This window comes from Miscanthus floridulus, chromosome 6 (assembly GCF_019320115.1).
Source record: "Miscanthus floridulus cultivar M001 chromosome 6, ASM1932011v1, whole genome shotgun sequence".
Taxonomy (NCBI): domain Eukaryota; kingdom Viridiplantae; phylum Streptophyta; class Magnoliopsida; order Poales; family Poaceae; genus Miscanthus; species Miscanthus floridulus.
In genome coordinates, this window is record NC_089585.1 from 72,076,022 (window position 1) to 72,092,754 (window position 16,733).

The window sequence follows — 16,733 nt, forward strand, 5'->3', positions numbered from 1 at the left end:
TAACCCCATGACAGCTAGTGCGCCAGGTAGGGGGTAGCATCAAGTGTGATTCTGGCTCTACGGTGGCTAGAGACACCCGCCTTGTCGCCGGAGCAAGCGGCACCGCCCCAGACAGCGGTGTCCGCTTCGCCAGTGAGTTCTCCATCATGGCCACTGCCTTTCCTCTAGGCTAGGTTCTAAACTTTGGGAGCCTAGCCTATGTCACTGACCGCTAGGGCGAGCTTCGTTCACTCCATGAGGCTTTACTGGTGGGCATCGAGCCCTCGGCGTTGCCCACTTTGCCAGGACTTCTGGGAGCAGATCTTGAGGTCCTAGCCCAACAGATCCAACATAGTTTGGGCCTAAACTAGACCATGTCAGACTACTACCAGATGTTCTACATGCTGGCCAACATCCACCACTAGATCGCCACCAGTGAGGTGCTCCCACCGCCTGACCACTTTTGGTACTACCTCCTAGACCTACCTTTTGGGATCCAAAACATGGCGGCGTCCTTCTAGATGGAGCTGGAGCACCTCATCAGTCATGAGGCGTCGTGAAGCACCATCCTCTTCATTGCGGTGGGGACCAATGTCCCATCGCTGCGCGCCTTCCTCAAGATCCTTTCAGGGAATGACTCGGAGTACAACTCTAACGACATCAACTACCACGCCCCTCCACACATGTGCTACCACATCGATAGTGAGGTTCTGCCTGAGGAGGCACTCGGGCTCATGCCACCAGACCAGAGTCCCTGTAGCCTCATGGCCTACCTTCAGGAGAAGGCAAACCACTTGCAAGCTGGGTAGGTGGACTTAGAGGCCGCCGAGGCAGAGCTTGAGCACCAAAGGCAGGACTTTGCATAGCAGCAAGCCACACACCAACTCAGCGATGACAATGATGCCCACATAGGGGCTCCCAATGGCCTCTGCTTCCCCCGTGTAGTGAACAACATGGTGGCCACCTCCTACTGCCTAGAAGACATCTTCGACATGCCAGACCCGAAGACCAACAAGCAGCTGAATGAGGTGAAGCAGCTCCTCTGCGTCGCCCTCAAGCAGTAGGCCAAGAGCTTGGCATCCTAGCATCACGCCGCGCTCTCTTAGCCATCCTAGACGATAGCTACTCCCAACAAGGACCGCTCTAACGCTTGGGCCAGATAGGTAGGGGGAAGCAGCGATGACACCTTTGGCAACATCTCTGTCCAGATGCGGACTAGGGGCACCAAGCCCCAGTAGGAGTGAAGGCAGTGACCTTTCTCCTTGGCAAGTATTCTAGATTGGACCAAATTTAGGAAAATGATCCTCACCCTATTGATTGACATTGATAATCCTAACCTATCTATAATTTAAGCCTTTGTGGTCATTGATGACGAAGGGGGAGAAATAGTGTACAAAGATAGTGAAAAGACAACAAAGGGGGAGAATTTGACATAGGGGGAGAGATATGATAAAGGAAGGGGATCAATTAAAATTTTGAGCATACAAGTAGGCGGAGCAAGCTCATGAACTTGTATGGTGCATTTGAATGTGCATTTCATATGTTTGCTTGCATGGCACAAGTTTTAAATTTAAATATCTATGCTTGTGTGGTGTATGCTAGTTGTAGGTTTGAATGATGAAATGAAAAACTAGCATGCATAGGTTATCTAGTGATTTCACTTCCAAGTGGTATCGAGCTAACCATGGTGCTAAGGATGGTATATTAGGTGCACTCCTGATTGGTATCACGCTTCAAAGGTCCATCTCTTATACCTTAGCATCATTTGGTAGACATTGTCTCCTATATTTCCTATCTAAGCATATGTGCAAGCTACTATCCAAACTCTTAGCACATATGTAGGGGGAGCAATTGCTACCATTTGGAGTTCATGAAACTTGTCCATATCCTTTACACATGGTAAATATGCTTGGGCAAGTGTTTACACCAAAATTTGGAAGAGGAGTCGTAGGGACTCAAAAGCTCCCAAGATCATATCATCAAGGAATCAATTGCATGCAGATCGGAACCTAGCTAATTCGAATGCAGCACTGGAATCGGCTTTCTTTAGATAGCGCCTAGCAGATAACAATAAAGGCTATGATCGATGCCGAGACAAAACATGTTGAACTCTACAAAAAGGGAAAGATTAGAGTCCAAGTTATCTTAAATTAGGAATGCTTTCTTCATACCAAAGATTGTACCGAGTTGTACTTTAGTAGGATTTGTGCTTAGGCTCCGGGTATAAATAGTGAACCCCAGCTACTGTAAAGACACACAATCAATCAAATACAAGTTATTTACTTTTTCGGCTCCGGCCACCCCTTAGGAGTAGGAATAGAGTAGATCTCGGCGAGTTCTTCAGCAAGTATGGCTGCATCAATCGGATCGACCTCCACTAGCTTGTCTGTAAGTACCATCATGGCTTATACCTCTGTTCGTATGGTTGCATCGATCCGGTCGACCTCCACTAGTGACTGTGGTATGAGTTAGTTATCGACTCTTGTCTAGTTCAAGTACGGCTGCATCGATCCTAGTCGACCTCCATTGCTCGAACTAGATTATGGTCAAGTTATCGGCTCTATCTAAGGGTGGTGTTCCTTCGGATAGATTCATTAAGTTACCAATATTGCTTATTGCTTCCATTGTTTATTTAATTATAGCAATATCACTTCACCCAATTGGGATTGATCTAGATCGGCCTTATATCTTATTTAACTCATCGTTTGTTAATCTAAATTGATCTAATCTACACTTTAAATGATGAGTTATGTTTTTATCGGCTGTTTTATATCAATCTTGATCATGCATAGCATGCTGTTAAGGCATGTCTGATCTTGAGCAGATCTATTGGCTAGCGAAAACTGTTTCATGGCCTGTTATCATGGCCTGTGTGATTCTGCCTCACACCCCATTGTTAGCACTATGGAGTGGGGATCGTTATTTGGTAGATCTGTTCCTGAGAAGGTATGACCTTAACTGTGCGCTATGCCTGAATTGGTTGTTTTAGCCGATATCGAGCTGCTTTCATGAATAGTTCACATCACAAGATCGTTGAAGTAGGGATAGGTTGAAAGATGTGTTAGCCCCATGATCTTATTATTGTATTACGGCCTGCATGATTCTGCCTCATGCCCCACTGATATTAGTAATAAGTTAGGGTCGTCGAGTCTATTGTTGTTTCTACGGCCTGCATGATTCTGCCTCATGCCCCATTGGTTATAGCGATAGATGAGATCTAATATGTTCATTAGATTTATCTCTATTAAATGGTTGAATGATGATGAACTATTTCATTTATACAAAATGGGTTTGGTTACTTGCAGTCATTGGCTTAGCATAAACTAATTATTGTTGACATCTTATTGCCATTGACGAGTATTTGTCTAAATAATGATATTCATACTGAACGATAACCGATTCTTCTTACAGTAACCCCATGAGCTTTAACTGATTTATTCTTATGAATATGCTGGAATCTACTATTTAGTCAATCTCCTTTCATATTGGCTCTCAGAGCCGCACATTCAGGGACTGTCTGGCAACACCGGCATGTTCCACCCTAAATTACTGATAAACTTTCTCTCTCTGTCAATTATAGGGTCAAATTGACTAGCACGTCTCGAGAGGAGTGCGTAGGATCGACCACCCCTACACTGAAGCTAGGCAGATCTCTAGCTCCATCGAGCAGACCCTTCTGGCTTGCTCGTGTGTCCTTAGCATGGGACAAAATTCCATGTCGACACTTGTTTCTGGCATGCCCGGTGGGACCCCACAATCGTCATGGTAGTTCACAACAACAATGACATCCTTATGATATATTATGAAGATCTACCTAATAGAGATAAATATGTCATCGGCAAAGCTACAGAAGAATTTCAGAGCAAATGTTTGTTGTCCTACACCAAAACATGTGACAACACAATTATTCAGAAATTTTCACTACCAAGAGTTCTATTACATGGGCAGACAGATACAACTGAAGCTGAAGACAGGTGTTTCTTTACAAAAGTTATAGACAAATTTGTTCGTGATGCCATATCAAGCCATAACGAAGCTTTCTTAGACACATTCCATAACACCATGAAAGAAGCGATTCATGGGTTTCTAGTTGGTCAAGTTGGGCCAGCTTATTACAACATTCTAGATCCATCGACCCAAGGGACTAATCAAGTCAGTACCAGCCATCAAGAAGCAGCACCAGCTAGTAATAGTGATGTCTAGACAATTCAGGGTTCATCTAAACAAGCTCAAGGTACTACTACGAATCAAATACAGTATAATCCTGGACCATCAGTACAGCATGTGCAACAGCCAGCGGGGCAAGGTTAGAACTAGGTGATCAATTTTGGCACATCAGGCCACATACCATCGTCGGCTCAAAAAATAGCACCCTCAATTCAAAGGATCCATAGAGATATAGATCCTTATGTCTATAATCAGAGACTTCAAGCAGCAAGCCAGCAAAGGACCCAACAGATAGAGATTCCACAAGGGTATCACTATGGCACAGATTATAACACCCTTTACATGATTCCAAATTGAGGGTACCAAGGCACATGGGATTTCAATCCACAGATGGATCAACAGGTGCAAAGAAATCCAAATTCAAATACTGATGAGTTGCTGCTGAAGGTGACTAAGATGATGAAGAATCAGTTTGGTCTAAAGCCAAAAGGGCTGACCTTCTCATACAAATGCCCATATCTAGAATGGTATGATTTGGTCACTCTTCCTGCAAATTATAGGCTCCCAGAGTTCGCTAAGTTCACTGGCCAAGACAATACAAGTACGATAAAACATGTTAGTCGGTATCTTACACAATTGAGCGAAGCATCAGTTGAGGATGCCCATCGAGTTCATTTCTTCTCCTTGTCCCTATCAGGGCCAGCCTTCACTTGGTTTTCATCACTACCAGTCAATTCTATTACCAATTGGGCTGACCTAGAGAAGAAGTTTCATACATATTTTTACACTGGGACTGGGGAAAAGAAGATAACCGATTTGACAACTATAAAGCAGAAGACTAATGAATCGGGCACTGAGTTCCTCCAGAGGTTCCAAGAGACTAGGAATTTATGCTTTTCATTAAACTTGGCTGATGATCAACTAGCTGCTTTAGCCGTTCTAGGAATGCTGCCAATGTGGAAAGAAAAGCTGCTAGGGCAAGAATTGGATAACTTGGGTCAATTGGCTTAATGAGTGGCAGCGCTCAATAGCCAATTCCAGAGTATGCACAGAGATACCCAATTTTAGAAGAGTACCACAGTGGCCAAAGCTTATAATCCTTACTCAGTCGATGATGGCTATGAAGATGAAGAAAAAGAGGTTGCCGTGGCTGAATGGAATTGGGACAAAAAAACAGTAATGGTGCCGAATCCTTGGGGAGGAGGAGTTGAGGAGAGCTATGACTTTGATGTCACCAAATCAGACAAGCTCTTCGATTTCTTGCTTGAGAAGGGGCAAATCAAGTTGCCCGATGGTCATGTTATGTTGCCCCCAGATCAGTTAAAAAATAAGAAGTTCTGCAAGTTCCATAACGCCACTTCTCATTCCACTAATGAATGTAGAATCTTCCGACAGCATATACAGAGGGCTATTCAGCAAGGAAGGCTCAAATTTGACATGCCTCGAAAAATGAAAGTTGATGATAATCCTTTCCTAGGAGATCAAAACATGGTTGATGCTAGACTGATCAAAGAAAAAACTAAGGTCCTAACATCGACCAAATCAAGAGAAGCTAGAGCAGTCGATCCAAAGATGCAAATATCGGCTGACAAGTACAGAGAGATTAGAAGACGTCGCGCTAAGCAAAAAAGCTGATATGAGCAAGGGGAAACGTCAAAAGATGGAGTGACAAAAGCCACGAGTTACATCTCGGATCCTATTGAATAAGTGGTAGTGGCAGAAGGAAAAAGATTATCAGCGTTGGTTAAAGGATCAAGAATACCAGCCTCAACTAGAAAATGAGAGGTATGAAAGGAAATGAGCCGAATCATATTGGAATTGTCCTTTCTTCAGACATTGTTGGAATGAAGGTTTGAAGTTGCCTACCAGACATGACTGTCCAGAATGCAGCAATCAATATTGGGAGTTTAGGCAATCTCAAACCAACCGCCGGTCTATCCATGCTCAAGATGCATATTATCATAACAACATGGATCGGCGCTTAAAAAATGGAAGTATAAATAATCGGCTAGGGAAAAAGAGTTGTTGACCAAGACTGGGCTGATTATGGAGAAGAAGGCAATAAGAGGAAATATGTTTAGCAGGAAGGCCAATGGTGTCCAGGAAGTTTGATAAGAAGCCAGAAGAGAAGGGTGCAACGCCTAAGGGATAAAGAGTTGGAACAGGCTCAGGCATCCGGCAAGCCTCCAATATGGCATGCTAAGCAAACAGCTGATAGAAAGCAACCATCAGCTAATATCCAATTGGTTTTTTTGTTGCCATCAGAATTCAGAGTCAATGGTGAAAGCCAACTAGCCGATCCAAGCAGTCAGTCTTTAAAAAATTATCTTAATGGATAATCCAATAGATGGTACAGATGGCAAACTAGGACATGGCTTCACATCGACTGATGAATTGGAAGAAGTAGATATTGGTTCTGGAGATAGACCTAGGCTGATGTACGTAAGTGCTAAGTTGGATCCAGAGTATAAGTGAGAATTAATTGATTTATTAAAGGAATTTAAAGACTGCTTTGCTTGGGAATACTATGAGATGCCTGGTTTAGACCGATCAATTGTTGAACATCGGTTGTTTAAACAAGCTCCAAGGAGATTCAACCCAAATGTGCTTGATGATATAAAAAATGAGACTGAAAGGTTACTGGAAGCAAAATTTATCTGATCGTGCCGATATGCAGAGTGGATATCGAATGTTGTCCCTGTATATAAGAAGAATGGAAAATTGAGAGTTTGCATTGATTTTAGGGATCTGAACAAAGCCACACCCATGGATGGGTATTCAATGCCGATAGCTGATATGTTTGTGGTTGCAGCAGCCGGGCACAAGGTTATTAGCTTCATGGACAACAATGCAGGATACAACCATATTTTCATGGCTGAGGAAGACATAGCAAAGACAGCTTTTAGGTGCCCCAATGCAATCGGTCTGTTTGAGTGGGTTGTGATGACCTTTGGTCTGAAGAATGCCGGTGCAACTTATCAAAGGGCGATGAATTACATTTTCCATAAGTTGATCGATAGGATTGTTGAAATATACATCGATAATGTGATGATAAAATCCAAAGGGTACACAGAGCACCTAGCTGATTTGCGAGAGACTCTGGAATGCATAAGAAAACATAGTCTAAAGATGAATCCTAATAAGTGTGCTTTCGGAGTGTCTAGTTGGGCAGTTCTTGGGATTTATGGTCCACGAGAGAGGAATCGAAGTTGGTCAAAAAAGCGTAAAAGCAATTGATGAAGCAGTTCCCCTGACTACAAAGATAGAGTTGCAATCTCTGCTTGGTAAGATTAATTTCATCAGAAGATTCATTTCAAATTTGTCGGAAAGGATCCTGTCATTTTCTCCCTTGTTGAAGTTGAGAAGCGATCAAGAATTCAAGTGGGGTGACATACAACAAAGGGCATTTGAAGAGATAAAAGAATACATGAAGTGTCCACCAGTGCTGGTCCCTCCTCAGTAAGGTAAGCCTTTTAAGTTGTACATATTGGCTGATGACAAGACAATTGATCGGCCTTGATGCAAGAATTTGAAGGAAAAGAGAGAGTTGTTTTCTATCTGAGTAGAAGACTACTGGATCTAGAGACAAGATATTCTCCCACCGAAAAGTTATGCTTGTGCTTATATTTCTCTTGCACTAATTTGTGACACTACTTATTGTCGGCTGAGTGTATAGTTATTTCCAAGGCTGATGTGGTTAAGCACATGTTATCAATGCCAATACTAAATGGAAGAGTGGGAAAGTGGATTCTTGTGTTATCGGAATTTGACTTGAAGTACGAATTAGCTAAAGCAGTCAAAGGACAAGTAATGGCCGATTTTGTCACCCAACATCATAAGCCAAGCATTGGTTATGTGGAGCCAATGCCTTGGACATTATTCTTTGATGGATCATCATGCAAGCAAGGTGGTGGCATTGGTATTGTTATTATTTTGCCTCGGGGGGCAAATTTTGAGTTTGCTCTTCCGACTGAACTAATGATTACTAACAATCAAGCGGAGTATGAAGCTATTCTTAAGGGACTTCAACTTCTTCATGAAGTAAAGGCCAAAGCAATTGAAGTATTTGGAGATTCATAGTTAATTATTAATCTGTTGATTGGCCTATATGAGTGCAAAGAAGAGACTTTGAAAGGATACTATGATGAGTGCCAAAAGTTGCTCAAGGAGTTTCTTCATATCTCTTTCCAACATATTCCGAGAGCACAAAACCAAGAGGCTAATCATCTAGCTCAAAGTGCATCAGGATATCGAATGTTTCAAGAAGTCTTGAGTAGTGAAACCTCAAGTGATGATTGGAGAGTCAAAATAGCCGATTACCTTAGAGACCCGTCTCAGAAAGTTACTAGAAAGCTAAGGTATAAATTGGCTAAGTATGTTTTGTTAGATAATTAGTTATATTATAAAATAGTCGATGGGGTGTTGCTCAAATGCTTAAATCAAGAAGAAGCTAAGGTGTTGATGGGTGAGGTGCATGAAGGGATATGTGGAGCACATCAATCGGCTTATAAGATGAAATGGATTATTCATAGAACTGGATATTTCTGGCCAACGATATTGAAGATTGTTTTGAATATTACAAGGGGTGCCAAGACTATCAATGTTTTGGTAATGTCTAGAGATCACCTGCGTTGGCCATGAATCCAATAATCAAGCCATGGCCGTTTCAAGGTTGGGGAATTGATTTAATTTGCTAGATTTTTCTGCCTTCAAGCAAAGGACATAAGTTCATATTGGTAGCAATAGATTACTTCACTAAATGGGTTGAGGCAATTCCTTTGAAGATGGTAATCTCAAAGAACATGATTGATTTTGTCAGGGAACACATTGTGTATTATTTTGGGATTCCTCAAACTATAACTACCGATCAAGGGACAATGTTCACATTAGAAGAGTTCGGGGATTTTGCTACCAGTATGGGAATCAAGCTATTGAATTCCTCTCCTTACTATGCTCAGGCTAATGGCCAGGCAGAGGCATCCAACTAGATTATGATTAAGCTGATCAAGAAAAAGATCGAGGAACAGCCAAGGAAGTGGCATTCGACGCTAAATGAGGCACTATGGGCATATAGGATGGCCTATCATGGATCAATTAAAATGTTGCCTTACAAACTTATGTATGGCCATAATGTAGTTCTTCCTTGGGAAGTTTGGACTGGATCGAGGCGTGTTACACTACAGAATGATTTGTCAGCTAAAGTCTACAAGAATCTTATGATAGACAATTTGGAGGACTTGAGTTGCCTTCGGCTGCATGTTCTTGAAAATATCAAAGCCAATAAACTAAGGGTTGCAAAATATTACAATAAAAAGGTCAAGATTAAGCAATTCTCTAAAGGAGACTTGGTCTGGAAAGTGAAATTGCCGATCAGGGTCAAAGGACAATAAATTTGGCAAATGGTCACCTAACTAGGAAGGACCTTATCGGATCAAACATTATGCGCCTGATAATGCTTATATTTTGGAAATACTAAGAGGAGAGGAAGAATTTGGCCGAGCAATCAATGGGAAATATCTAAAGAAATATTACCCTAGTGTTTGGATTAATACTTAATAACCAATTTGTTCGGTCGTCAGTTTTAATAGCTGATATCAGAAAGGTATGGCCTTTAGTGCAAAAATAAGCCCGAAGGGGTAAAAGCTGGTACGATGTGTATTGCCTATAAAAGCAAAGCAAACATGGATGAAGTGATGTGTATAATGTATGAAACAAAGGAAAATCGCTCAAGACAAAGAAGTTGTTTCCTAAATATCACCTATTACAAGCTATGGGCCAGAAAATACTTTGCTTACTATGTCATCGGCCAGGGTGTTGAAGGCTACAGAGTTGGTGGCACTAGAAAAATCCTCAACCAAACGCTCATGCTCCCCAGGCTACGTCGTGTCTAGAAAACCATATGGAAGAAGATGAAGATTGTGGCCAGAATAGGCTTGTGCAGCAGCCAAGCCATGGTAGCACCATGACGAACGCCATGAAGAGCGACCTCCCAGACATGGTTCGGGATGTCATGCAAGCAAACCACCGGAACAGCGCCCTTGGCATTGACAAATCCTGCCACGTGATCCACAGCTGATCGAAGGCTTTCCAACTAAGCAGTTAGATCTAAATAGAAATCTTGAAGGCAAAATTAAGAAGAAGATAGAAAAATTGTGGTAGATGTCTCACCCATGATTCTGGCTTCAGCTCTGACCAACCTTTCCCCCACTGGGCTGGCCTCAAGAGATGATCGGCCTTGAATCATGGCCAAAGCTAATTCTGCAAGGGAGAGGCAGCTAGCCAAATTCTGGTCAGTCCGATCGATGGAGGCCAGCAGATTGTCATTACTGATCTACCTCCTCGGGTAGTAGGGGAGCTAGCGGCGAATTGGTGCTGAAGGTGACCCCAAAGGCTGAACAGAGTCAACCCTCTACTCTAGAAGGATGGGAGCAGCCCAAGTTGCACCCTCTTGGAGATGAAGGCACTGGCGCGATGATGTAGATCCATTGAGGGCCTCCTCAGCAGACCTCTTGCTGTTCTCCATGATCTCAAACCTATGGAAAAAGCAGGAACTATGCTAAGGAAGCAGAAGGTTTGAGACAAAGCAGGTGGTTGTTCGATCCACAGCCGTGGCCCGTATATATAGCCTAGGAGGATGAGAAGATAGATGTCGCCGAGGGGTGTGAAATTGGAATCAGAAACAAAAGTGGATTGACACTCCAGAAATTTAGGGGATGGATAACGAAGAGATAACAGATTCAAACTTATTGCTTCCCCAAATTACAAAATATCATAGGACAGATACAAAGAATTTACATTGACCGGAGATCAACCCATCAAGGCTTCTTTGGATTGAAGGGAGTCTGGGTCCCCACAAGGCCGAAGGTCATCGTGAACCGAATCACATCGGCCTATTGATAAAAGTGTGCTAGAGAAGGGGAAAGGCCACCCGCCTAACAGATGCCCAGCCAATTTCCCGGTGAACTGAGAAACTATGGGAAAGAAGCTTGTGGCTTTCCCGGTGGGTGTTTGGTGGAACAAACAAGGGGAAGGTGTCCATACATTTTAGCCCTTGCAAACACTAGAACAACTTTGTGAGCATGGAGAGAAGACTCATGTGATATCATAAGAATTTTTCTAACCACAATAGCTGATCCTCTTGGTCGACAAGGCGCTAGAATGAGCGACACAATCACCCTATGCACAAGAATTCTTCTAACTGCTCAAGATCTTCATAGCAAAAGGATAGACCATGGAGGGTCCGGTGGAGTCAGAAGCACTCGAGGAGGCAGATAGAAGAAAAACATGGCTGAATTGTTGAGTTGCTCTCGCCAGGGTTGGGTAGACATTTTATAGACGGCCTAGAAGGATGAATCCATGTGCCCGTGAAGCAATAATGCTCTTGTAAAAGTTTTGAAGCATGGGCTCATGAGCTGACATAGACAGCGACAAATAGTAGACCCCAGATCAAGATTCTTTACCCGTGACTGCGGACCTATCGGAGGCACAGACGTGATAATTTTGGAACAAAATTACTTTTATCCCAAAATTGGGGGGCATGTGTTTACACCAAAATATGGAAGAAGAGTCATAGGGACTCGAAAGCTCCTAAGATCATGTCATCAAGGAATCAATTGTGTGCAGATCGAAACCAACTGATTCGAATGCAGCACTAAAATCAGCTTTCTTTAGATAGCGCTAGCAGATAACGACAAAGGCTATGATCGGCGCCGGGACAAAACATGTTGGACTCTACAAAAAGGGAAAGATTAGAGTCCAAGTTATCTTAAATTAGGAATGTTTTCTTCATAACAAAGATTGTACCGAGTCGTACTTGAGTAGGATTCGTGCATAGGCTCCGGGTATAAATAGTGAACCCCGGCTATTGTAAAGACACACAATCAATCAAATACAAGTTATTTACTTTTTTGGCTCTGGCCACCCCTTAGGAGTAGGAGTAGAGTAGATCTCGGTGAGTTCTTCAGCAAGTACAGCTGCATCGATTCGGTCAACCTCCACTGCTTGTCTGTAAGTACTATCATGGCTTATACCTCTATTCATATGGCTGCATCAATCTAGTCGACCTCCACTGCCACTCTGGTATGAGTTAGTTATCGACTCTTGTCTAGTTCAAGTACAGCTGCATCGATCCGATCGACCTCCACTGCTTGAACTAGATTAAGATCAAGTTATCGGTGCTATTTAAGGGTGGTGTTCCTTCGGATAGATTCATTAAGTTACTAATATTGCTTATTGCTTCCATTATTTATTTAATTACAGCAATATCACTTCGCCCGATTGGGATTGATCTAGATTGGCCTTATATCTTGTTTAACTCATCGTTTGTTAATCTAAATTGATCTAATCTACACTTTAAACAATGAGTTATGTTTTTATCGGCTATTTTATATCAATCTTGATCGTGCATAGCGTGCGGTTAAGGCATGTCTGATCTTGAGCAGATCTATTGGCTAGCGAAAACCATTTCATGGCCCGTTATCACAGCCTGTGCGATTCTACCTTACACCCCACTATTAGCACCATGGAGTGGGTATCATTATTTGGTAGATCTGTTCCTGAGAAGGCATGACCTTAACTATGCGCTATGCCTGAATCTGCTGTTTTAGCTGATATCGAGCGCTTTCATGAACAGTTCGCATCACGAGATTGTTGAAGTAGGGATAGGTTGAAAGATGTGTTAGCCCCATGATCTTATTATTGTATTATGGCCTACATGATTCTGCCTCATGCCCCACTAATATTAGTAATAAGTTAGGGTCATCGAGTCTATTGTTGTTTCTACGGCCTGCATGATTCTACCTCATGCCCCACTGGTCATAGGGATAGATGAGATCTAATATGTTCATTAGATTTATCTCTATTAAATGGTTGAATGATGATGAACTATTTCATTTATACAAAAGGGGTTCAGTTACTTGCAGTCATTGGCTTAGCATAAACTAATTATTGTTGACATCTTATTGCCATTGACGAGTATTTGTCTAAATAATGATATTCATACTGAACGATAACCGATTCTTCTTACATAACCCCATGAGCTTTAACTGATTTATTCTTATGAATATGCTAGAATCGACTATTTAGTTGATCTCCTTTCATATCGGCTCTCAGAGCCACACATTCGGGACTGTCTGGCAACACTAGCATGTTCTGCCCTAAATTACTGATAAACTTTCTCTCTCTATCAATTGTAGGGTCAAATTGACTGGCATATCTCGAGAGGAGCGCACAGGATTGACCACCCCTGCGCTGAAGCTAGGCGGATCTCTAGCTCCATCGAGAGGACCCTTCCGGCTTGCTCGTGTGTCCTCGGCACGGGACAAAATTCCATGTCGACAGCAAGCAACATGGATTCAATTGAGTTTTAATTCATATCATTGTGTAAAGGTTGTCATCAATTACTAAAAAGGGAGAGATTGAAAGATCTAGTTTGGTTTTGGTAAATTGATGAAACCCTAAGTGCTAACCTAGTTTATCAAAGTAATTATGAGATAGGTAGCACTACTCCAAGTGGTGAAGCAAATGAAGATCATGACATGATGATGGTAATTCCATGGTGATGAACAAGTGCTTGGACTTGGAAAAGAAGAAAGAAATGCAAAAGGCTCAAGCCCAGTGAAGGGGTACAATGGCTCTATTTCGTGGGGGCTTCTATTTAAGCCCCATGGCTGACTCAAGCTCCCTCTCTTGGCCATTTTCATTTACATAGCAACCTTATGAGCTTAGCCAAAGCCCTCCCACTCATCTCTATCATAGATTCAACATCTTTGTGAGATTGTGAGTGAATCCAAGTGCATTGCTTGAGTGTTTGCATCTAGAGGCACTTGGTTTTCGTGTTTCACTATGGGATTTGCTTGTTACTCTTGGTGGTTGTCACCACCTAGATGGCTTGGTGCAGCAAGGATTGTTGAGCAGAGGTTGGTGATTGTCTCTGGCTCCGATCGTGGTGATTGTGAGGGGTTCTTGACCTTTCCTCGATGGAGAGCCAAAAGGTACTCTAGTGGATTGCTCATGGCTTGTGTGATCCTTATCTTGTGTTGGTTGTGCGGCACCCTATTGAGGGTTTGGCATGTGATGCCAATTAGCGCGTGAACCTCCAAATGAGTGAATCGCCACAACGAGGACTAGCTTGCCGGCAAGCAAGTGAACCTCGGTAAAAAATCATTATGTCATCATTTGATTCTGAGGTGATTGGTCTTCATTGGTATTCATTCTTGTGATTGATTGACTCCTTCCTTGATACGGCGGTATAACCATCTTGCTTACTATCTTTACATTACCGCAAACTAGTTGTCAAGCTCTTTAGTGTAGCTAGTTGTGAGAGCTTGTTAGTTTGGTTAGTGTAGCTCTTTAGTTAGCATTTGAGAGCGCACTAACTTAGTGTAGTGACATAGCTATTGTGTGGATAGAAACTATATAAACTAGAATTGTGGTAGGTGGCTTGCAATTTTAGTAGGCTAGCGCAACACTTGCTTCTCCTCATAATTGTCTAACCGGTTTGCTAAGTGCTATTGTAGAAATTTTTAATAGGCTATTCACCCCCCTCTAGCCATTAGGACCTTTCAAAGATGCCTGACCCGAAGGGGATCATCACCATCATGGGTAGCTTTGAGCAATCCTACTACTGTGAGCAAGACTATGTCACCCAAGCCACCGCGCTCATCACCCCCTGTGATCTCGATGGCTCCGACCGTGACGCTGGAAGGGCACCGGTGGAGGAAGCAGCCAAGGCAGCAATGGCGCTCGATTGACCAAGCGTCAATGAGGCGGACAAGGTTACTAGCGGCAGTGGTGGCTTGGCTGGCCCCTCCATCTAGGTGCTCAGCCCCCCTAGAAGGGGTTGACCCGATCAAGGTGAGTTTTGACTTTTCCCCTTGAGGGAAGGCCAACACCAAGCCATCTGCCTAGAAGCGCTATCTCCTGAGCCATGGCCCACCTGCCGACCTCCTTCGTCGACCAACCTCTTCAACAACAAAAACCAAGATAACTCTCATCCTCTTGACCCTCTTCCTTCGCTTGTCTCTATAATTGTCTCCTTTATCCCAAGCCACCTTAGCAATAGCTCGGCTACACCAGAGGATCGACTGAGCTAACACTAGTAGAAATATCCACTTCTATGACAAAAATGCTAATGACAAATCTAAAATCATCATAGAAGATCATTTTTTATGACGAATATTTCTGTTTCATCATAGATCAGGGGTGATGATCCTGCAACCCTCCCTTTCTATGATGAAATTAGGCATTGTCACAAAAAACATCATAGAAGAGTGTAGGGTTTCACCATAGATCACTCGCACGACTCATCTGTGACAATCTCGTTTAAACCTATGATGAACAGGGCTTTGTTGTTGAACTAATTACACATATGTGATGAACAATATTTGATCTACAATGAATGGTTTCATCATAGATCTCCACACTATACTTTCTCCATCCGACGTGTACTTGTAGGACCTGCAGTTACTCATCCATGATGCTTGCAATTCATCATAAAAGTCTCTGCTCGATCCTTTCTCCATGCAATGCGTACTTGTGGGACCCTTCTCCATCCGACGTGTACCTATGGGACCTACAGTTACTTATCCGTGATGCTTGCAATTCATCATACTTTTTGGGATTAGATAGGGATTAGAAACCATCGCAAGAAAAACCCCCATGAGAAGATGACATGTGGGGCTAGCCAGCCCCACCTACAGGTCAGTTGGCTCATCTGTCACCCGCCTCACGCCCGGTCAATTCTCTCATGTCTTCTAGATCCTTCCTCTTCATAATCCCATAGATTTCTGACGCATTCGGTTTTTCCTCGTTATGAGACCTCTTATGGATAGATCTTGACCTCTACTGCAAGTTGTTTCCCCCAATATAAACAAGCCCCTGCCTACCTCCATAGCCATCCCATCAAAGCCTCTCTCTCTAATAGCAACAAAGCTCTCCTCCTCTCTAGTCCCCATGGCCACCAAAGAGATCGCTCCCTATGGTTTTGATCTTAGCAAGAAGCCCAACATGCTTGCGCTGACTGTTGTTCCTCTAGAAGTTACCCCCATTTGCTCAAGCCAGTCTTACTTCGCCCAAGGTATCCATCATCCGGTGATCGCTCTGTTGCCATCACGTCCACTTCTTGAAAGCAAGCCATGCCAACAAGAGCCTCATCTAGATGTCTAGAAGCTAATCAAGGTGATGAAGGAGATCAACCTCCTTCCTTCAAAGGGACACGAGGTGCTAACCGGGGTGAAGACTAACAAATTTGGAGACATCACATGTGCAAAATACAAGTCAGCCATGCCTCGTACAATCATTGATGGAGTTTAGGCTATGCCGGATCAGATCAAGGTTGTTCCCCCAAAGGAGAAGAAGAGGAAGGTGCCACCAGCTCTCCTAGAAAATGATGAGAAGCATCTATGGATGACCATTGCCCTCTTAGAGAAGAAGATTAAAGATCTATGCGTTATTATCTATACCTTAGAGCAGAGGATCGACGAAGAACACGTTTATCGCAAGAGTCTGCAACATGATTTAAACACTTTGAATCATTTTGTTGCTAAGATGAGGAAGTGAGAATTAGCTAGTTGATAATAAGGCACGAG